At 37.0% G+C, this 23,537-nt stretch overlaps 1 pseudogene across 1 annotated transcript; it reads right to left on the bottom strand.

The window, feature by feature from the left end:
- Positions 1–21,091: 21,091 nt before the first annotated feature.
- On the bottom strand, positions 21,092–22,097 carry LOC309823193 (protein SET-like; annotated as a pseudogene). Its single transcript has one exon. The product of its transcript is annotated as a protein SET-like (transcript).
- Positions 22,098–23,537: the final 1,440 nt, after the last annotated feature.

The raw sequence follows: 23,537 nt of genomic DNA, 5'->3' as shown, positions 1-23,537 counted from the left end.
CCAAGAGGAAGGGCAACCTACACTCAGAGGTGGGGCCAAAACCAAAGCTGAACCCCGGGAGTTATGCAAACAAAGAGAAAAGGAAATTTCTCCCAGCAGCCTCAGGAGCAGCGATTAAATCACCACAATCAACTTGATGTACACTGCATTGTGGAATACCTGAATACACAAGAAATCATCCCAAAATTGAGGCAGTGGACTTTGGGAGCAACTGTAGACTTGGGGTTTGCTGTCTGCAACTGTTTTGTTTCTGATTTTTATATTTATCTTAGTATAGTTTTTAGTGCTTGTTATCACTGGTAGATTTGTTTCTTGGCTTGGTTGCTCTCTTTTTTTTTAATTCTTATTATTTTTTTATTTTAATAATTTTTTTTCATTTGTTCCTTTATTTTTTCTTTCTTTTTTTCTCCCTTTTCTTCTTGCTGTGTGGCTGACAGGGTCTTGGTGCTCCGCCCTGGTGTCAGCTGTGAGCCTCTGAGGTGGGAGTGCTGAGTTCAGGACATTGGACCACCAGAGAGCTCCCAGCTTCATGTAATATTAATAAGTGAGAGCTCTCCCAGAGATCTTTCTCTCAACATTAAGACCCAGCTCCACCCAAAGGCTAGCAAGCTCCAGTGCTGGATGCCCCATGTCAAACAACTAGCAACACAGGAACATAACACAACCCATTAGCAGAGAGGCTGCCTAAAATCATACTAAGTTCACAGACACCCCAAAACATACCACCGGACGTGGCCATGCCCACCAGAAAGACAAGATCCAGCCCCACCCACAGGAAGACAGGCACCAGTCCCCTCCAACAGGAAGCCTACACAAGGCACTGAACCAACCTCACCCACTGGGGGGAAACACCAAAAACAATGGGCACTAGGAACCTGCAGCCTGTGAAAAGGAGACCCCAAACACAGTAAGTTAAATGAAATGAGAACGCAGAGAAATATACATTAGATGATGGAGCAAGGTAAAAACCCACCAGACCAAATAAATGAAGAGGAAATAGGCAGTCTACCTGAAAAAGAATTCAGAGTAATGATAGTGAAGATGATCCAAAATAATAGAAATAGAATGGAGAAAATAAAAGATACGTTTAACAAGGACCAAGAAGAACTACAAAGCAAACAAACAATGATGAACAACACAATAAATGAAATTAAAAATTCTCTAGAAGGAACCAATAGCAGAATAACTGAGACAGAAGAATGGATAAGTGACCTGGAAGTTAAAATACTGGAAATAACTACCATGATCAGAATAAAGAAAAAAGAATGAAAAGAATTGAGGTCAGGCTCAGAGACCTCTGGGACAACATTAAACACATCAACATTCAAATTATAGGAGTCCCAGAAGAAGAAGAGAAAAAGAAAGGGTCTGAGAAAATATTTGAAGAGATTATAGTTGAAAACTTCCCTAACAAGGGAAAGGAAATAGTCAACTCCAGGAAGCACAGAGAATCCCATACAAGATAAATAGAATGAGAAACACACCAAGACACATATTAATCAAACTATCAAAAATTAAATAAAATGAAAAAATATTAAAAGCAGCAAGGGAAAAGCAACAAATAACATACAAGGGAATCCCCACAAGGTTAACAGCTGATCTTTCATTAAAAACTCTGCAAGCCAGAAGGGAGTAGCAGGACATATTTAAAGTGATGAAAGTGGAAAAACCTACAACCAAGATTACTGAGCAAGGATCTCATTCAGATTCGACAGAGAAATTAAAACCTTTACAGACAAGCAAAAGCTAAGAGAATTCAGCACCACCAAACCAGCTTTAAAACAAATGCTAAAGGAACTTCTCTAGGCAGGAAACGCAAAAGAAGGAAAAGACCCTCAAAAACAAACACAAAACAATTTAAAAAATGATAACAGGAACGTACATACCAATAATTACATTAAAATGTAAATGGATTAAAGGCTTCAACCAAAAGACATAGATCGGCTGAATGGATACAGAAACAAGACCTGTATATATGCTGTCTACAAGACACCCACTTCAGACCTAGGGACACATACAGACTGAAAGTGAGGGGATGGAAAAAGATATTCCATGCAAATGGAAATCAAAATAAAGCTGGAGTAGCAATTCTCATATCAGACAAAATAGACTTTAAAAATAAAGACTATTACAAGAGACCAAGAAGGACACTACATAATGATCAAGGGATCAATCCAAGAAGAAGACATAGCAATTATAAAATTTTATGCACCCAACATAGGAGCACCTCAATACATAAGGCAAATGCTAACAGCCGTAAAAGGGGAAATCGACACTAACACAATAATAGTAGGGGACTTTAACACGCCACTTTCACCAATGGACAGATCATCCAAAATGAAAATAAATAAGGAAACACAAGCTTTAAATGACACATTAAACAAGATGAACTTAATTGATATTTATAGGACATTCTATACAAAAACAACAGAGTACACTTTCTTCTCAAATGCTCGTGGAACATTCTCCAGGATACATAATATTTGGGTCACAAATCAAGCCTTGGTAAATTTAAGAAAATTGAAATCATATCAACTATCTTTTCCAACCACAGCGCTATGAGACTAGATATCAATTACAGGAAAAAAAACGGTATAAAATACAAACTCATGGAGGCTAAACAATACACTACTAAATAATCAAGAGATCACTGAAGAAATCAAAGAGGAAATCAAAAAGTACCTAGAAACAAATGACAATGAAAACACAATGGCCCAAAACCTATGGGATGCAGCAAAAGAAGTTCTAAGCAGGAATTTTATAGCAATACAATCCTACCTCAAGAAACAAGAAAAATCTCAAATAAACAACCTAACCTTACACCTAAAGCAATTAGAGAAAGAAGAACAAAAATAACTGAAAGTTAGAAGAAGGAAAGAAATAAAAAAATCAGATCTGAAATCAATGAAAAAGAAAAGAAGGAAACAATGGCAAAGATCAATAAAACTAAGCTGGTTCTTTGTGAAGATAAACAAAATTGATAAACCATTAGCCAGACTCATCAAGAAAAAAAGGGAGAAGACTTAAATCAACAGGATTCGAAATGAAAAAGGAGAAGTAACAACTGACACTGCAGAAATACAAAGGATCACGAGAGATTACTACAAGCAACTATATGCCAATAAAATGGACAACCTGGAAGAAATGCACAAATTCTTAAAAAAGCACAACCTTCTGAGACTGAACCAGGAAGAAATAGGAAATATAAACAGACCAATCACAAGCATTGAAATTGAAACTGTGATTAAAATGTACCAACAAACAAAAGCCCAGGACCAGATGGCTTCACAGGTGAATTCTATCAAACATTTAGAGAAGAGCTAACACCTATCCTTCCCAAACTCTTCCAAAATATAGCAGACGCAGGAACACTCCCAAACTCATTCTACAAGGCCACCATCACCCTGACACCAAAACCAGACAAAGATGTCACAAAAAAAGAAAACTACAGGCCAATATCACTGATGAACATAGATGCAAATATCCTCAACAAAATAGTAACAAACAGCATCCAACAGCACATTAAAAGGATCATACACCAGGATCAAGTGGGGTTTATCCCAGGAATGCAAGGATTCTTCAGAATATGCAGATCAATCAATGTGATACACCATATTAACAAACTGAAGGATAAAAACCATATGATAATCTCAATAGATGCAGAAAAAGCTTTTGACAAAATTCAACACCCATTTATGATAAAAAGCTCTCCAGTAAGTAGGCATAGAGGGAACCTAGCTCAACATAATTAGGGCCATATATGACAAACCAACAGCCAACGTCATTCTCAATGGTGAAAAACTGACACCATTTCCACTAAGATCAGGAAGAAGACAAGGTTGCCCAGTCTCACCGCTATTATTCAACATAGTATTGGAAGTTTTAGCCACAGTAATCAGAGAAGAAAAAGAAATAAAAGGAATCCAAATCAGAAAAAAAGGGTAAAACTGTCACTGTTTGCAGATGACATGATACTATACATAGAGAATCCTAAGGATGGTACCAGAAAACTACTAGAGCTAGTCAACGAATTTGGTAAAGTAGCAGGATACAAAATTAATCAGAAATCTCTAGCATTCCTATACACTAATGATGAAAAATCTGAAAGTGAAATTAAGATAACACTCCCATTTACCATTGCAACAAAAAGAATAAAATACCTGGGAATAAATCTATCTAAGGAGACAAAAGACCTGTATGCAGAAAACTATAAGACACTGATGAAAGAAATTGAAGATGACACAAACAGATGGAGAGATATACCATTTTCTTGGATTGGAAGAATCAACATTGTGAAAATGACTATACTACCCAAAGCAATCTACAGATTCAATGCAATCCCGATCAATCTACCACTGGCATTTTTCACAGAACAAGAACAAAAAAATTTCACAATTTGTATGGAAACACAAAAGACTCCAAATAGCCAAAGCAATCTTGAGAAAAAAAAATGGAGCTGGAGGAATCAGGCTCCTGGACTTCAGACTATACTACAAAGCTACAGTAATCAAGACAGTATGGTACTGGCACAAAAATAGAAATGTAGATCAATAGAACAGGCTAGAAAGCCTAGAGATAAACTCACTCACCTATGGTCACCTTATTTTTGATAAAGGAGGCAAGAATATACAATGGAGAAAGGATAGGCTCTTCAATAAGTGGTGCTGGGAAAACTGGACAGCTGCATTTAAAAGAATGAAATTGGGACACTCCCTAACACCGTATACAAAAATAAACTCAAAATGGATTAAAGACCTAAATGTAAGGCCAGACACTATCAAACTCTTAGAGGAAAACATAGGCAGAACACTCTATGACATAAATCACAGCAAGATCCTTTTTGACCCACCTCCTAGAGAAATGGAAATAAAAACAAAAATAAACAAATGGGACCTAATGAAACTTCCAAGCTTTTGCACAGCAAAGGAAACCATAAAGAAGACAAAAAGACAACCCTCAGAATGGGAGAAAATATTCGCCATCGAAGAAACTGACAAAGGATTAATCTCCAAAATATACACTCAGCTTGTGCAGCTCAATATGAAAAAAACAAACAACTCAATTCAAAAATGGGAAGAAGACCTAAATAGACATTTCTCCAAAGTTGATATACAGATTGCCAACAAACACATGAAAGGATGCTCAACATCACTAATCATTAGAGAAATGCAAATCAAAACTACAATGAGGTATCACCTCACACCAGTCAGAATGGCCATCATCAAAAAATCTACAAACAATAAATGCTGGAGAGGGTGTGGAGAAAAGCGAACCCTGCTGCACTGTTGGTAGGAATATAAATTGATACAGCCACTATGGAGAATAGTATGGAAGTTCCTTAAAAAACTACAAATAGAACTACCATATGACCCAGCAATCCCACTACTGGGCATATAGCCTGAGAAAACCTTAAATCAAAAAGAGTCAAGTACCACAATGTTCACTGCAGCACTATTTACAGTAGCCAGGACATGGAAGCAACCTAAGTGTTCATCAACACATGAATGGATAAAGAAGATGTGGCACATATATGCAATGGAATATTAGCCATAAAAAGAAACAAAATTGAGTTATTTGTAGTGAGGTGGATGGACCTAGAGTCTGTCATACAGAGTGAAGTAAGTCAGAAAGAGAAAACCAATACTGTATGCTAACACATATATATGGAATCTAAAAAAAAAAAAAAAAGATTCTGACAAACCTAGGCGCAGGAGAGGAATAAAGACGTAGATGTAGAGAATGTACTTGAGGACATGGGGAGAGGGAATGGTAAGCTGGGACAAAGTGAAAGAGTATCATTGACATGTATACACTACCAAATGTAAAATAGCTAGTGGGGAAGCAGCTGCATTGCACAGGGAGATCAGCTCAGCGCTTTGTGACCACCTAGAGGGGTGGGATAGAGAGCATGGGAGGGAGACGAAAGAGGGAGGGGATATGGGGATATATGTATACAGATTCACTCTGTTATACAGCAGAAACTAACACAACATTGTAAAGCAATTATACTCCGATAAAGATGTTAAAAAAAAAACCTGAATTATTTACATCTGCCTATTTTGAAAGGCATTAGACCTATGTAGTATGTTCCTTCAAAATATCATACTTGTTTTTCCCAGTTCGAGTTCTATGGCGTAAGATTAAAATCTATGTGCTAAGAAAAATTATACACAACTTGTAAATACTGTAAAAATGAACACAACATTGTAAATCAATTATACTCCAATATAAAAAAAAATTTTTTAAAGAGGTTTTTATAGTTTGACCTTTTGACATTATTCAGGAACATTGTTTAATAGGCCCACATGATTGTTTAATTATCTAGAAGTATGAACCCATTTACTATTTGATTAGAGTTTAGACCCTGAAATTGATGATTTCTTTTTACTTCAGGTACATATGGTAACTACAAAGGTTTTATTGCCCTGTAGGAAATTGATCAGTTTTTACATAACCTAGCAATCTCATTCTAACATTCTTCTATAAATGCCTGTAAATTCCTAGTTTCTCAAAATGCTCTTTTACTGGATCAGTCATTAATGGGTTTATAAATCTTTGGCATGCATTTGTTCTATATTTGTATTATTGTGTTTTTAACTTTTTGAAAATAATGCTTTGACATAGAGATTGTGCATATCTGGTAGGTATACACATAACATTGTGTGATAATAAATGTGCTTAGTTTTGTTGTTGCTTTACAATTAAAAAAACCCCACAAAACTGTGTATAACCCTCACCAAAAATCTCAGCTGATTCCTGGATGTGCCCAGGGTGGGATATGGAGAACTTCTGGTTTGCAAGCTTGGGAGATGATCTGGTGAAATCTGAAACCAGCCCCTGGACACGGAAAGGAAGGAGAGACCCAAGAAAGAGGCTCATTGGAGCTTCATATATGGAATTTTACCTAAGGAAATCCCCCAATATCTCATCCTTTATTTACTCGGTACCTTTGGTGAAGACCTATAACATGCCCTGAGATGGGCACCACAGGAGATACAAAGTGAATGAGACACCTTTTAGCTTTACAAAGAATTTACAATCTAGGTTAGACACTAGTGGTACGTACAAATATACAAATAAGCAAAATAAATATAAGTAATTCAAGCACAGAATAATCAGGGAATTGTGGTGGTTCACATAAAGAAACATTTACTTCTAGGGTGATTGTCTAGAGAAAATAGTATTGTAGGCAGCTTTTGAAAATGAAAAGCATAGTCAGAGTTTTGACAGGTGAATGTGTTTCTATACGGCATTCTAGTGGATAAGGCCATATTAATTAATGTTCACGAATCTGATAAAAGAACAGGTTGCAGTTTCAGACACTATTTTATACTATCATTATTCTGCCAAGGCTTATGCAATTTGAATTTTATGTAAGTTAAAAACAATCTACTTTTAGATTCAATACCAAACAAATCTCACTACATTATTAATAGTGTCGTCCCTCAGTATTCATGGGGGATTGGTTCCAGAACCCTATGGATACCAACATCTAACCAATGCACATCCTCCTGTATATGTTAAATCATCTCTAGATTACTTATAATACCTAGCATAATGTAAATGCTATGTAAATAGTTACCATCACTCAGCAAATTCAAGTTTTGCTTTTTGGAACTTTCTGGAGTTTTTTTCCCCCCAAATGTTTTTGATCTGCTGTTGGTTGGTTGAATCCAAGGATGCAGAATCCACAAATACAAAGGGCTCACTGTATTATTAAAACCAAAGAATCAGGTTTTAATCCCAGCAAGTACAAGAAATTCCTCATGATTTACTCTTTTTAGAAATAAACAAAACAAAGAAATAAAATCATACAAAGACATGAAATTATGCATGCTAAAATTTATACACCACTTCTCAAGTGAAAAGAAACTGAACTATTATTGACCATCTTCCATATATCAGGCGTAATGGGAAAGCAATATATGTGTATCATTATTTTGTGTATATGTTTACTCTGTGCAAAGCACTGTGCTAGATTCTATAGAAGAAAACAGGTCTTCATTCTAAGGAGTTTGCACATTAATAAGGGAAACACACATGGGCTCGGGTACCATGAGTGAGATCTATGCATTTATCTGTCCTAAGTCATAAATATCCCTGGCTATTCAGAAAGAGGAAACATTTTTATCGTACCTCTGTCTGGCATACAACTGTTTCTTCAGAATCTTCATTATAGTACTGCTCTGTATTACAGCACTTAGACTGTATTTTAACTGTGCACTTGACTTGCTCTTTTTTTTTTTTCCTGTCATCACCTCACATTCAGTGTGTCTAAAATAGACTTCATTTTTCCCCCAAAGTGGCTGCCTCTCATGATTTTGTTTCTGTTCCTGGTAGTAACATTCTTTGTAATGGCAGAGCCTTAATATACAGCAAGTCCCTTTGATTCAAGTCCTTACTTTCAGCCCTGATCAGACCTTGGATCATATTGGTCCTTTCTTCATATTTTTGAATCACTGACTTGCTTTTTTGACACAATAAGATATTAAGGGCAAAGACTGAGTCATCACCTCTTTTTGCCTCAGAATCTGGGAAGTCCTGGAATATTCCATTATTCAATAAACACTTCATTAAAGTCCTGGAATATTCCATTATTCAATTAAACACTTCATTAAAGGGATTAAAGTCCTGGAATATTCCATTATTCAATAAAACACTTCATATTTTAAAAATGACTTTAAAATAAGTCATTTTTTTATTACAAAACCTTATTTAACCAAAGACTACCCTCATAACCATAGAAAGTATGGAGCGATAGAGTAGGATGTGACATAAAATGATCCATCAATTCTTTTATTTTCTCAGCCTGACTTCTACAGTCTTCTCCCAAAGCACTTTAAGCATCTAAATTATTTTAAATATATATGCTGCAAAGGGTAACCTGTAACGTATTTTGTTATTATGCCAAAGTTCAATTAAACATTTGGATTCATATTTAATCTAAATTCTACTCATAGAAAAGTTCTCATCTTTTCTCCACAATAGAAATAGAAATCTATCATGTGATGGAAACTATTTAATAAAGATTTCATGTCCTCCTTAGAATTTAAAATAATAACAAAGCTTATGAGTTTTTTCCTACTTTTCTCTGCTTTTGAAAAAAAAAATAGACATATTTAGAGCAATTTACAGTAACATTGAGCAGAAGGTACAGAGATTTCCTATATACCTCCCGCCTCACATACACGCAAGCCTCCCCACTATCAGAATCCTGCACCAGATGATACGTCTATTGCAGTTGATGGACCTACATTGACACATCATTACCACACAAAGTCCATAGTTTACCTTAGGGCTTACCCTTGGTGTGGTACTTTCTATAGGTTTTAACAAAAAGGTGATGACTCATATCCACAATTATAGGATCGTATAGAATAGTTTCACTGCTCAAATAATCCTTTGTGTTCTGCCTATTCATTCTCCCTCTTCCCTAACCTTTGGCAATGACTGATTTTTTTCTCTTTAATAGACTTTATTTTTTAAATCAGTTTGTTTCACAGCAAAATTGAGTGAAGGTACAAAGATATTCCCTATCTATAACCCCTGGTCCCACACGTGCATGTTTTAATCATTTCTACTGCACACAGAGAGGTGAATGCAGAACCAGAAGCCAGATATCCTATTTCTAAATCCTGTGTTCTTTCCACTTCACAGCAAATACATTTCTCTAAACACAGTCCCTGCTGTAACAGACTGGGCCTACAGGCCCACTCTATACAAAGTTCATTCAGGGGCGATTATGGCCCTAATTCCTTTATTAAAATTCCTCCTAAGAGGATCATAAAATTTACCCTTTAAATATTAACCAAATTTTAGTGACTACAAATAATTAGCATTTGATTATTTGTGAAGTCTGACCTCTCGGAAAGAGTTTTGTGTCTTCCGTCTGTGCTTTCCTTCAAAATTGCATTTCCTGTTAATAGTTTCATTAATAAATAAGGAGTCAGTCACCTAAGTCCCTCCATCTGTAATAAAGGGCTTTTGGGACTAAATGGACTTAGTTTGTTTCCAGCAATAGAATTTAGTGATGACACGATCATTCTTTTCCCTCATAAAATTAGAATCTCTCAGAAAATGTTTATTAATTTAAAAAATGTGACTATATTAATAAAATGTTTTTCTATTCCCGAAGTGACATTTTCTTATAAGATTTAACATATGGAATAAAATTATATTGAAACAATTTAGCCATGTGTTGGATAACATTAAATTATTAATAATCAAAGTTAGTATTTAGAGAACTATAGTTATATAGGTAATTATAATCATTTTTATAAAGCTGATTATTAATAATAATTATTAATATTGTTATTAAAATGAATTGATGCCAATTCAGAGAATAAATAAAAATATATCAATGAATGGCATTTATATATTTATAGAGAATGTAAAGGTGTGATTGGAATCTGCTAAGGGATAAGATGTCTGAAGGAAATGTTTATCAGTACTTCTCATCAAATAACAGTCTTCCAGAAATAGAGTGGCTTGCTCAGATCTCAGCCTCTAGAGAATTATAAATCTGGGGAGGAACTTTGAACATCTTTGAGAGTAATTTTCCCTGTAAGCTGTAGATAAGACACCTTACTAAGCATCACACCTTCCAAAACAGTACATGTGACTGAGGCACATCATCACCTACAAGAGAGACTTGTAAACTCCCTCTGTATTATGAAGAGAAGGTGCTTAAAGGCCAGAACCTCTCAGCAGCATTCTGTTGGCACCATACCCAAGGCTGACACTCCCTTTCATGTGGATTGTAGAGTCCTCTTTGTTGAACTAACCCCAAACTAAATGAGAAACCAGGAGTGGCAAGGGAAGATATCTGGAATTGGGGATGAATAAACCTCTTTAAATTGTAATTTTGTGTCCAGAGGTGCCTTTCTTAAACTTTGTCCTCTGAGATTACACACTGTGAAAAAGAAAATAATAATGTAGGTTTTTATCTTTAATTAGACATACTCCTTCATATATCATTAATGATGCTGATTTTTTTCAAGATGCTTATATTTGGTAAAATTGGATTCTATCTGTAGTTTTGCTCTGTTTCCATCTGAAAAAAAGCTAACAATGATAAAGGACTTTACAGGTTAAATTATGCAATGAAAGATCACATTCAAGTTACCACTGCAAATGTGAAAATGAAGATGGAACCCTCTTAAAATGTAGATAAATATTATCTATTATTTATATGACTTTTCCAATTTTTATTCAAACTATCAAGTGAAGAGATTAGTTTCATAGAAACTAACTTTTGACTTATGAGTAAGATGATCCAGTAGTTCACAGTTTTATCCCTGGAGAGTAAGATTTAGAAATCAGGCCCTCCTCTGAAATACCAGAATCACAGTGATCCCAGGAGACAAGGAAGAGACAAGGGCAGCCACTGACTGTACTTTCAGAGGGAAACCTGACTTCTCATTTTCTTTACAGAACAACTCCTGAAAGATTACAGTATGATGATTTATACCTCCTTTAATTTGAAGCTAGTGAGGTTGATTAAGTGATTGAAGCAATTACTTTTGCTAAAAAAAGTACTATGCTTGAATGCTGGTAAATGTCAAAGGACACTGAGTGACGATCATAATTTTCTGATTCTAAAAATGCAACCTGGGCTTCCCTCGTGGTACAGTGGTTAAGAATCCGCCTGCCAATGCAGGGGACACGTGTTCTAGCCCTGGTCCAAGAAGATCCCACATGCCGAGGAGTAACTAAGCCCGTGCACCACTAATACTGAGCCTGTGTGCCACAACTACTGAAGCCCACGCACCTAGAGCCTGTGCTCCGCAACAAGGGAAGCCACTGCAATGAAAAGCCCATGCATCACAACGAAGAGTAGCCCCCACTCACCGCAAGTAGAGAAAGCCCGCATGCAGCAACGAAGACAAAATGCAGCCAAAAATAAATAAATAAGGTTAATATAAATTATTTTTTAAAAAGACAGAACTTTAAAATAAACTAATAAATAAATAAATAAATATGCAACCTAAGTAAAGGTTGCTTCAGCCTTTGCTTCAGTTAACTATCTACACTGCTCACACATCACAGTCAGACGTTCTGTCCATTAATGATGAAAAAGAGGAAGTTCAACTAAGTTCAAATGAGGAATGTAAACAGAAAGGAAGTTCAGGGTATGCATGTATGACAGAGTAGATTCAGCTAAATGACTTATATTTTCTATATCTAAAAAAGGGCAATAACATTATAAAGATTGCATAAAACTAGTAATTAAAAGTTACATTGTTTTGTGAACATGTATATAGAGAGATTTTTAAACATTTAGGGGGAAAAGTTTATCCACCAAAGAAATCTAAATGATGCTAATATTTATAGGGTCAGCTAGGAAATAATAGAATTTTTAGAGCTGGAATGTGCCCTTACTAATCAAATCTTCTCTTGAAATTTTAATTATTCATTATATCTCATTTCTCCACTGAATGAAGTTATTTTGAGTAAAACACAAATTCTAATGTGAAGAAAAATACAAATTTGAAATTGAATAGAAATAAACTCCTTTAGCACAGTGACCTAAATTTTTTTAAAAATTAAGAACTCACGAAAGCAGAATTTTAAATCACTTGCCCCAACTTTGAACTTGTTAAAATACAGACACTATACAGACCATCCCCAAATTCTGATGGATTGACCTGTGATTTTACGACTTTACAGCGGTTCAAAAGAGATAACACATTCAGTAGCAACTGTACTTCAAATGTTGAATTTTGGTCTTTTCCCTGGGCTAGTGGTAAAAGGTACAATACTCTCATATCCATAGCTGCAACTCCCAGTCAGTCACGCAATCACAAGGGTAATGTACTTAATGTACTTAAAACCATTTAATGTACTTAAAACCATTCTGTATCCAGACAACCTCCTTTTTTTTCACTTTCAGTACAGTAGTCAATAAAGTACATGAGATATTCAACACTTTGTTATAAAATAGGCTTTGTGTTAGATGATTTTGCCCAAGTGTAGGCTAATGTAATTGTTCTGAGCATGTTTAAGGTAGGCTAGGCTACGCTATGCTGTTCAGTAGGTTAGGTGTATTAAGTGCCTTTTCGACTTAATGATATTTTCATCTTATGATAAGTTTATTGGGACATAACCCCGTCATCAGTAGAGGAAGATCTGTGCTAAAAACACCCCTTTTCTGCTGTTGCTTGTCAAATTATTGTACATGTCACCATTTACTTAACAATGTGAGAGATATCAAGCAAAATGTTTAACACTCAAATTATATTGTAGCATGCCAGGGCCACCCAAATATACTGTTTATTCCTGAGTCCTGCATCATTCAATGGAATACAACCTTCTTCAGCTATGCCTACTCCATTTTATCCTATCCTGCTGTCCCACATCCATCATGTCCTATTTCTGTCTCACCCATCATCAGAGGTGCCCTCACTTACAACTGCACTTCCTTACCCTTCACTTCTGAAATCAAGTTCTCCTACATGTTTAAGCAGTTTACATAAACTCTCTCTTCTTACCCTAATTAAAACCTGGATCTCCCCCGAGTATACGATTTTTTCTATAAAATTTCTATAATTATAAAAGCTACTGTAATCCAGGTTACCTAGGGCTGTATCCTATCCCTACATAAGGAGTCTATACACACTTGGACAGGAAACAATAAAAGGGATTGATCTTGTGATTTCTCAAACTATAGGCATATACTCATTACCACACTCACAATGTGGGTGTTTGATGATGATGATGATGATGATGATGTTAGCTGACCAGGAAGGAAAGGAGATACTTCTCCTCTGCATGTTCTTAATACCTCCTCATCCATCTTTCCTAAAGAGAATTCACATTATATCCCAAGGACAGATTAAGCTATTCTTTATGCAAAGCTATACAGAGTCCAAGAATGGGAATTTTATTAGCAAAAACAATTTGATGCAGATACCTGGGTATCGCGTACCACACATTCTCCTGGAATGCCCAATTGCATCCTGAAACAGTGACTAAATTCCTATTCCCTTTGTGTATCTTGTAAATTTCACAGCCCCCTGTCATTCATTTTCAAAGGTTTTTCTTCTCCATTAGGTGTCTGCCAGTATGCAGTGGAGATGGAGGAGTCTTGGTCTCACTGTTGGTTGGGGATATGAGGCCTTCCACTTCAGGGTGCCGCTTTCAACAAAATCTTTCGCAAATCCACCAGTGGGTTTTCCTTTTATCTCATTTGCTGAAATTTGGTCACAGGGTCTCTTTTAGGTACAATACAGCCTAAAAACCCAGTATACTGCAAAGAGGATCAGGACTCCACGTGTGGTTTAGAGCAATGATATTTTACCACATGAGAACATTTTATCACATGAAAACATTGCCATCCTCCACAAGTGGGGGGGTTCTAGTAGCAAGGAAGAAGGTAGAAATAGATACTCCATAAACCACTATGTTTCCTAGTCAGTGACTACAAATTACTCATTGTGAAAAAACTTAACGTTAAAACTCATAGAAAAGAAGAAAAAATAGAAAGTTATATATTGTTCTTTATGGATGAATACCAGTGTTCTCACATTTTATTTCTTCAGTGTATTATGTAATACTTTCATGAAATTTATGAAACGTGGTAAAATTTTTCTAACAAGATGAAACCCTAAGGAACAGTGATAGAGTAGAAAGTTCTTATTAAACAAATGTTCATCAATTTCATCAAAGAAATTGCCAAGCCTTTGGTGACTATCTACCAAGGCCATCTATTCCATATTTGGAATATGAACAGCAGTTATTTCTTATACTTAACCAAGTGAAAACATGGTAATGGATATATAGCTATGCATAAAATACAATGTATATATATTCTGTTGGAAGGTAGGAGGACCTCTTAGTAACAGTGATGAGATTGAATTATAAGCACTGTAAAAAATAACTCTCATTTTTTTACTCTGAAAGAATAAGAAGGGGAGGGCTTCCCTGGTGGCGCAGTGGTTGAGAGTCCGCCTGCCGATGCAGGGGACACGGGTTCGTGCTCTGGTCCGGGAAGATCCCACATGCCGCGGAGCAGCTGGGCCCGTGAGCCATAGCTGCTGAGCCTGCGCGTCCGGAGCCTGTGCTCCGCAACGGGAGAGGCCACAACAGTGAGAGGCCCGCGTACCGCAAAAAAAAAAAAAAAAAAAAAAAGAATAAGAAGGGGGAAAAAAATGTGCTATTGTAAGATTAAGGTGAGTCTCACAAATGGCAGAAAGGCACTGACATTGATTTTTGATAAGGAATCAAGAGACCACAGAAATACCACCTCTCCCACATTCACCAGGAAATCTCAGTATGACAGCCACCAGATGAAGCAAGTATACTAAGAAATAGGAAATAGGATGTTATGCTCTCTTCACATCTTCAAAAAGTCATTCCATAGGAAAAAAAAAATCATTATATAAAGTTACAGGAATCACATGGAAAAACAAATTAAATGAGAAACCTCATATTTTACAATCTCATGATTATGTTTATTTAGTTAAATCCCTTTAACTCTCAGTTAACTCCATGATTTGATATATTCCATTTCTTTGGGAGCTATTACAGCTAATGGAAAGATAATTTTCTAGTACTAAACAATTGTACTAGAAAACAGCAAATGAATAAGTTTTTATCACTATTTATAGAGTTTTTTAATATGCTAAAAATCTTTGAAAACAATAAAGGCTTCTCTGCCTAGTATTATTATTGCTGGGAGCAATTAGGTAAAGCATGGGAGGCCATATTCTCTTTTTAAAGTCTCTACACAGCTCTAAAGGTGAAAAGCATGTTCACAGAGAAACTACATAAAGTTTTTTAAGGTAAGATCTTTCATTCACTTAGAGCCTTAAGTATATGGGTGATAGTAATGTATCTCACCACTCTGAATTAATCTAATCTAATCAACATATAATGACTAAAGTTGGCCATATGTTAATTAATTAAACTAAGCAACAATTTACAAATGGATGACTGAGGAATTCACCGAACAACAATGTTCTAATCAAGAGATGAGTCCTACTACCAAATTTGAGTTGAAAATAGACAATATTATTAACATAATTTTAAAGTTATGAATAAAGGAATTTCTCAAAATAGAAAAGAAAATTTTTGAAGACTTGGGTAAGAGACATTGGGCCTGACCGAGAGTTACCCCACACTCCTTAGTAGAATCTGTCCTTCAGACACAACATTAGGGGCATATATCAGCAAGACCTTGTCTACAGGGGAGAGGAGTACTCAAAGTTCTCTTGTCCAGGATAAATCACTTATTCTGACTATATACTCACTCAGAAAAATTCCAATTTTATTATTTGCCTTGAGGTGCCAATCGGTAGAGAACATTATAGCCTACAAACATCATAGCTAGTCTATATGGAAATAACATTTATCTTTTAAAAACAAACAAAAATGGCATTCCTGTCTATGCCTTAGACTCCTGTGAACTTGGTGTAGTTTAGATAACTGACAGTATGTATGTATTCTGGTCCTACGAACCAGAACATGGTGACCCTATCAGAAAACTTCCAGAGGGCTGGCTGCCTTGTGCTGGCTGTACACCTCTTCCCTGCTCTTTCAAGCCCATTATCCTACACTGTCCTCTGACTATGAAAATTGTGTCACTAATCTACTCTTAATGAAAGGTATCTAGTAATAGCTCCAGAATTTGAGGTAGATTCTGCTGAATCACTGATACATAGCTTTTACCAATAGAATATAAGTGAAACTCAATTTTGGGAGTAAAGATTAAATCTACGATTCTCCTACAGGAGAACGAATCTCTAGCTTTCTTAGTACCTACGGCCAACTCATTGGGTTACCGTCCCAGACATTATCCAGTAAGGAAGCCTCACTTGGCTGCCAGGGAAGACCTAGATTTCTGCAAAATGCTAGCAACATATCAATGAGACAATACCCCTTCTTATTCCCCCATGTATTCTTAAAATTTAATTATTGGCTTCTTCCTGTTGTTTTTCTTCTACTTTGACTATCAGCTACACTAATCATAATCATTGTTACATCGATTCGTATATGTCTTAGCAGAAATTCCAATAATCTACAGCAAAACACACAGCATTTTATGTCTGTACGATTACCTAAAAGTTTAGTTAACACTAATTAAGGCATTTGTTTTCCCTGTGCCTGGTACAGATATACAGATTCGAATACACGTCATTAAGTAACTTACAGAGACCATTTAGTGAATGGATAAAGGGAAGGGTTTCTGATGTTCCTGAAACTTAACTCGCATTATGGCCTGTCCATATCACAATCAAAGCAATATTTGGGATAGTGAGCCAGCTGGAGGAGAACCAGACTTGAAATATAATAAACCCAGGAGGGGAGGCCCAGGACAGGAAGCTGGAAGCAGTATGGTGTTGGCTAATGCCACACTCAATCATCTGCTAGATTAAGTTTTGGCCAGGTTAGCTAGCTGCAGAAAAAATGTGAAGCAGAAACTTGCTCATTATAGAGGAGCAAGTTGACTAAAAACAGAGTAATACTATTTTGTAATTATCACCTTTTCCCCCAGCTGCTCCACGCCCCCAGCACACACATCTAATAATGAATGGATATGTGGTATGAAAGTCTTTGGTCACAAGACAGAGTCCAGGAAATGTGGCCCAGGAAAGAGTTCTAAAAGCAGATGCTTTGAAAATCTTCACTTTGCTTCTAAGGTGTATCGATGATGTCTTCCCCAAAGGACAAATTAAGATTCTCCTCCCAAATCCAAGAATCCTACTAGTTTACCAGAGATATTCTCTTTTTTCAGACAAAAAGAAATGTTTTAAAGTAATTACAGCTAAGAGGGGGAAAAAGTTCCAAGTTCTTCTATTCTGTCTCTGCAAATGTCTGTTTGCATTTATATTTTGTCTTCTAAAACTCTTGAAAATGCATGGTAAAATAAACAACCAGGCATAAAACATTTTAAAGTCAATACAATAAAAGCTGGTTGAGAGATGCTGCCCTCCTATACCTCTAAAACACAGTAGGATATCTACCTTGTTATATATTAAATCAAATATGTCACTGCATTTACAAGAGGAGAAAATGTATATTTCCTAGAGACAGAAGGATTTAGACTGGACATTTGTATTCATAGGGCACCATTGAAGAAGCATTGGGCTTTTTTGGGAAAATGACTTACTTAAAGTAAGAGTCAGAAATTGGTGCTGTCTAAGGTTGCACACAGCCAGCTCTCTGTCCCTAAATTGCTGGAATTACATCTCTGCTTCCTCTGTCTTCTCATTCTGTAATTGGCCCTATAATTTAGTTTTGACCTGTTCCCTGCCTAGTACTCCATGCCTACTCTAGTAGTCTTCCACCATCTAAGGAACAAAGCCCTGTCCTGAACCCTACCCAGGGGGACCTCTGCCTACAGACAGGTCAGTTGTGCAATGATGACCACTGTCTCCTTGGCTCACAATATTCCCTGTTTTCTGATTTACTCACTACTGATGTAACTAGAAAATGATCTTTTTCTGCATTGCAAATTAGACTGCAACATTCCTCAAAAATTGAGCCCCCCAATTTATCACCCATTTCCCATCAGCATCTATATTGAGTTACTTCCTCTGTGTCAGTTCTTCACCACAGAGCAGGTTTTGTGGTACCACCTAAACCTGTGCGGGCAGGTTTTTGGCTGTGTCCTGCTCTAGAAAGACAGTCAGTACTTGGCATGAATCAACCCAGAATGTGATATTGTGGTAGGCAGGATTCTAAAGATGCACCAACCCCCCAACAAGATTCTCATTTCCTGAATATTCAATCATTTATCTAGGCACTGTTAGCATATGTAAAAAAGCTTATTAATCAGTTGACCTTCAAGCAAGAAGATTATCCTGGTTTATCAGGGTGGACTCCATATAACCCTATGAAGGAAAAGGTTAAAGGGTAAGTTTGAAAAATACATTAGAAGAGGAAGAAGAAAGATACAGCAGAAAGAGGAAGTCAGAGAAATTCTAAGCAGGAGAAGGGTTCAACTGCACATTGTTCCTGGCTCAGATGTAGGGCCCATGTGCAAGGACTGAGAAGAGTCTCTAGGAGCTATAGGCAAACCCCAGCTGACAGCTGGCAAGAGAGCGGAGACCTCGGATCTATAACCACAGGAACTGGAGTCTGCCAACAACCTAAAAGATCTTAGAAGTGGATTCTTTCCCAGAAGTTCCAGATAAGATCCCAGATCACTGACATCTTGATTTCAGTTTTGTGAGACAAGACACAGAGCAAAGAAACCAATTAAGCCATCTGTAGAACTGTGAGACCATAAATTTGTATTGTTTTAATCCATTGACTTTATGGTAATTTGTTTTGACAGCAATAGGAAACTACTTACAGATGTTCAATTCACTCATATAATTTATTTTGTGAAAAAGAAAAACAATTCTTAGGAAAAAGACACCTCTGGTTAAGGTTAACATCAATATTCTTTTTCATACACACAGTTGTGAGCTTATATTTCTTATAGTTCTCCCACGACTTTACTTGTAGAAGCGTTTTGTCACCAAACACGTCTTCATTCATTAGACATTTATTGAGTGTCTCCTCTGTCCAAAGGTCTTTGGCAGATATAAAGAATCCCTGCCTACGGTCTCATCCTTGTATGGAAGATGGGCTGACCCCTACAGGACAAAGCCTAACCAGCTCAACACAGCATACAGTGTTCAATCGTCTACCTTCTACCTATAATTCTCTCCTTCCCCTTATGATCCAGCCAGACATGACACCAGCCTTTTTCTAAACCTCTGATTTCTTTTCATTCCTTTGAAACTTGGAATTTACAGTTCCATTACCTCAGGGTGGCTTTTCCCTCTGTCTGGAAGACTCCTCCCCCAGATAGCCAGATGTCTCTCTCACTCACCTTCTTCAAGTCTTTGCCGCATCTTATTATTTAAAATACCCCTATCCTGACCACTCTATTGAACATTGCAAACTACCATCACCTCCACAATCTGAATTGGCCTTATCCCTGCACAATTTCTATTCCATAACACTTAGCAACCTCCAACGTACTATATTATTCATTTGTTAGATTCATTGGGTGTTCTCTCTCTCTTTCCCTAATAAAATATAATGTCCACAAGAAAGTGACTTTTTAGCTGTCATGTTCACTGAGTTATCCCTAGCACCCAGAACACTGCCTCACTCACGATAAACAGACCCTTTATAAATAGTGATAGATCATTGAATGAATCTTTTCTTTTTTTTTCCAGTAGTTACATAGGAAATTTATTATCCCCAAGAAGTGGTAAAAACTGAACATACAAACAGATTTTTTTTCCTTTGTGTACGCATTTAGTTTTATCGTAACAAAGCAACCTGTACACTTCTAACGCTTAAAGTGAGCATCATGTTTCCTTTCCAGCGAAACAAAAAGAAAAAATTTTAAATAAACAGGAATAAAATTACAACAGAGAATGTCAATTGCAAATAAGATCCTACAGGTTCTGCTGCTTCTCCCATCGAATGGCAGGGCTCAAGTCATCATTAGGAGAGAATTTTATTTTAAAATTGTCATCTGAAACTGCAAGGATGTCCATTAAACATCACAATTAAATATGCCAAAGGAGAAGCCATGTTGTCAAGATGCCCACTTAACCCACCCAAACATCTCAGACCCAACCTTTACTGACCTTCTATAACCCCATTTTTTAAAGTTTTTTCTTTCTTTTTTTAAACAAGAGAAAGTAGACAGATACATGCTGGTAAATGCTAACTGTCCATATTCACATAGAGACACAGTGTAATCTCTGAGCCCAAAATACAGAGAAAGGAGGAAAAAGCTAGAATTCTATGCACTACTACACAGGGGCCTAGCACCCTCCAGCTTCCAGCAGACCTAAGGGAGCAGAAGGGTCTTCTGTTTTCCCACAGAGCATGGTGGTGTTGATTCCACAAAGTTTTTGTTGAGACAGGAAGGGGTAAAAGAGAATTTGGAACAGAAAAGGATAGAGATTCTTTTCCCACTGAATTCTGCTCAAGGTATTTCCCCCCAAAATAAGTTGTGAGCCATGGTATAAAAGAGAAAAGAGACCTCAAAAACAGGGTGACTGAGCACAAGAGGAGGAGAAAAAAAAAAAAAAAGACTGTAACTTGCTCCCAGGGACGGGAGAAAATTTAAAAAAGAAGGTCAGAATCCATCAGTGTTCCATGAGTCATCTTCTCCTTCATCTTCCTCTCCTCCCTCCCCCTCATCATCATCTTCATCTTCTTCACCTTCATCCATATCCCCTTCTTTATCAATATCTTCCAATCCTTCTTCCTTTTCATTGTCATCTTCTTCTTTCCCTTCCTCATCAACCACGTCTGGAACCAGTAGTACTGTAATGGATTTGGCCACATAGCATCTTTGATGACCTCTCGTAACTCATCTGCACCTGCATCAGGATGCTCAGTAAGCCAGGTGAAGAAGCTTTCTGGTTCCTCATGCTGTCTCTTCCTGCTGGCTTTATTCTGCGTTTTGTCAGATCCTTTCTGGATTTCCATTTGATTTCAGTGGACTTCGAAGATGGATCACCACTCTCATTCAGATGAAATTCTTTGGAGAGAACTTTATCTTCGAAGTGAGGGTTTTCATCAAAAGAAAAATCTATTCTGTAACCTGATTTAATATCTTCAAACTCTGTCACTTCGACTCTTGTCAAATAATGCAGCGCCTCTTCATTCTCCTCCCCAAGCAGTGCAGACACTTGTGGATGGTTAACAAATGTTGTTACCCCAAAATCTGGGCTTTGGGCGATCAATTCTGACCTCTTCTGAAAAAATGGTTGGCGGAGTTTGTTATATTTCTGTTCTACTTTCAAAATCTCACTAGCTTGTTCGTTAAGTCTGTCTGTTTCATTTTGTACTTCATCAATATGTTCAATTGCTTCTTGCTGTTCTTTTTCTTCCTTCGGCAACTTCAGAGAAGCAGACGTTTCCCCTGGCCTGGAGGCAAGAGCCAGTCTCGGTTTCTTCAGTTTCTTTGCTTGGGGTGGAAGTGAAGACTGGTTTTGGGGGCCAAAACCAGTCTGGGAGAAAAGCCAAAAATCCACCCAAGGGAAGAGGCTTGTACCAGGAGCTCTGAGAACTAAGGCTGCCCCAGGTGACAGAGGTTTAATTATCACAAACAGATTTGAGAAGTAAAGCATTTGCATCACCAGCCTTGCTTTGATATGTCTACTGTAGTCTTGAAATTTTCCTGAGAAGGCAATTCTATGATCGATCTTTCTGGTTATTTCTCATTTTAAATCCTGATAGAGAAAAGCTGATCCACCTCTGACTTCCTTGCCCTTGCACGGTTCCATCAGAACCAATGCTTTTAAAATTCGAGGTCATCTGCCAGGTTTTGAGCTGTCTCCGACTCCTTTCCCACCCTTCTAAACTCTGTGATGCTGGAGCGGAGACTCTCACCGCATCTCTGCTTTGCCACCTGGCGCCTGTACAGACTCTGCCAATAGGAGGTTCCAGAGGGGAAGGGGAATGCTGAAAACCAAGAGCACATATTTTCAATAGTTATTTGTAGGGTGCACTTTGGGAGAGCCCGGTTGATGTCCACGAAAAGTGGAGAACTGACAGGTTCACAGGTCACCTTGCTAAGATCAGGAAGTGATCAGGGACTAGGACTTCACAATAGTCAAGTGTCTGGTATGCCCAACATTCTTCTAGGACTGATCCGGAAGTAAGGGAAGCATTGTTAGATAGGTTTTGGTGAAATAAAGGTCCACCTTACATATATAGGATGCTACCAAGAATGAATATCTTTCAAATTCTTGAAAGAGAATAGGATAGTTTATGAGTCTCACTCACAGATTCCTTTTCCTGACTGTCCTTTTATGTTTCAATAAAGACATAAAAATTAATGCTTAATTAAATGCAATATTTATTACTTCTCTACTGCCACTCTTATTGGCTGTCAGTCTCCTTTTCGATAAACCTTTCAATCCATGATTGACATTTTTCCCCTTGTCTTTTTTTTAAAACTGTTTTAACCTCAGTATTCATATACCAGAAATGTAAGGATGAAAATTGTAAAGATTAGAGAAAACATTTTCTCTCTCATTACAAATACAAGTTGCTCCCTTTGAGGTTATTCTTTAACATTTTATAATTGCTGACTCATTTTTTGAAGTCCTATAAGACAAAAAGTTTGCAAACAGCTACAAGCACCTATGAAGCCACATATGTCTCCCAACACATAAACCAAAGCCACAAATTGATATTTATAAAACTTCAAAAGTTTAAGAAGGTTCTTCTGGGACATGTGACTTAAAAGTACTGACACCATGAGTGACAAGGAACCAGTGTGCTCCCTGGTAAAGAAATTCTAGCTCATGCTGGCACTGAACACGGTGCTTGAACTCACCCACCATTTAGTAGGTTACAGCATGCCAACTTTACAGAGGAAAGGTTTACGAAGGAAAAGTTTCAGTCTCTCCTTCTTTAGCCTTCTGTATCTTGCCCAAAGCAGTTTTACCAAAGCCAAAGTCTTAAGGGCTGGGCTCAATTTCTCCATTTTAAATAGGGATCACAAATAAAACTGTCAACCAGTAAGAATAAATGTAGTGAGTAAGAATAAATGTAGTGAGCTTCTTGGC

Source organism: Grampus griseus (genome assembly GCF_964374135.1).
Source record: "Grampus griseus genome assembly, chromosome: 5".
NCBI classification, from domain to species: Eukaryota; Metazoa; Chordata; class Mammalia; order Artiodactyla; family Delphinidae; genus Grampus; species Grampus griseus.
This window is presented reverse-complemented; position numbering and strand designations above follow the sequence as displayed.